The following is a 1,210-nucleotide window of genomic DNA, read 5'->3' as shown; positions in this document are numbered from 1 at the left end:
GTGTACAGCAAGGAAATTAGAGAAGCAGCTATTGCATCCCTTCCTCCCTAATTTAATTAGGATTTAGCTACAATCACTGTCCTTTGCTCTTTTCTCCAAGCATGATTGATTCCTGTAGCACCATTTACTGTAAAGCCCCCAAACTGTAAAGGCATATACTACATTCATCTTTCCGAAGAAAATTACTAGGCGCTTATTTATTGTTGACTTAGACAGGGCCACAAGATATCATCCCCACAAGGTTCCCCAGGAAAGAAGATGAGTGAGGCCCCTGGCAGAGTTGCTATCGATCATTCCAAGCTCTCCACGTCTCAGTGCAGCTGGTGAGCAGGCCAGCATGGGGCTGATGGCGGATCTGTTGTTAATGACCTAGTTAGCAGCTTAATAGAGAATTGGAAGGCTTGTATTAGAAGGAAGAGCTCTTGTGGCAGGTTTAGCTGCTCCCTGGATTTATGGGCCTGGAGTTACTAACTTTTTAAAAAATAATCATTGTTCTTATTACAGAAAACAGCCTATTTTTAAAAGCTGCAGAAGGCTCTTTGAACACAAAACAGCTTTTGCTATTCTTTTGTCTTTTATCTATTTATTCATGAGGGAATATTGTTTTTCTTTAGTTGTTTCTTTGTGGGAGCTGCAAGCATTCTGAGGAATGTCTGTGGAGCATCAGTCTAGCTCCATGACACTGAGTTCTGATACCTGCAGAATGAGCCTGTACTTGGCATGGATCGTGATTGCTAAGAGGCAGTGTCTAGGGAGAGGAACTTGCCTTGAGAGCCATGTTAGGCACTGAGGACCACGGCCATCCAAATATCTGGGCAGGTGTTTCTAAGGCTTCATCTGGTTGGACCCTGCCTGGCCCTTCTCTTCCACAGCCCTGTGTGAGTCTTTAGACTATTTCCCATCATTTGCTTCTTCTTTCCTTGTATGTTGATGCTAAATGGGGTGCTGACTCTGGGCTTCTGGATTAATGGCCCTCCCCATTACCTGGTCACTGGCTGATGCTGTCAACTGCCCTCACCTGTTTGATTCATTTCACAAACAGCTACTAAACAACTTCTATGTCCAGATCAACTGTTCTAGGTGCTGTGCTATACACACAGGTAACAGGACTTCCTGTGTACAGCAAGGAAATTAGAGAAGCAGCTATTGCATCCCTTCCTCCCTAATTTAATTAGGATTTAGCTACAATCACTGTCCTTTGCTCTTTTCT

Source organism: Mandrillus leucophaeus, unplaced genomic scaffold (genome assembly GCF_000951045.1).
Source record: "Mandrillus leucophaeus isolate KB7577 unplaced genomic scaffold, Mleu.le_1.0 Scaffold1384, whole genome shotgun sequence".
In the NCBI taxonomy this organism is placed as follows: domain Eukaryota; kingdom Metazoa; phylum Chordata; class Mammalia; order Primates; family Cercopithecidae; genus Mandrillus; species Mandrillus leucophaeus.
Note: the sequence above shows the minus strand (reverse complement) of the source record.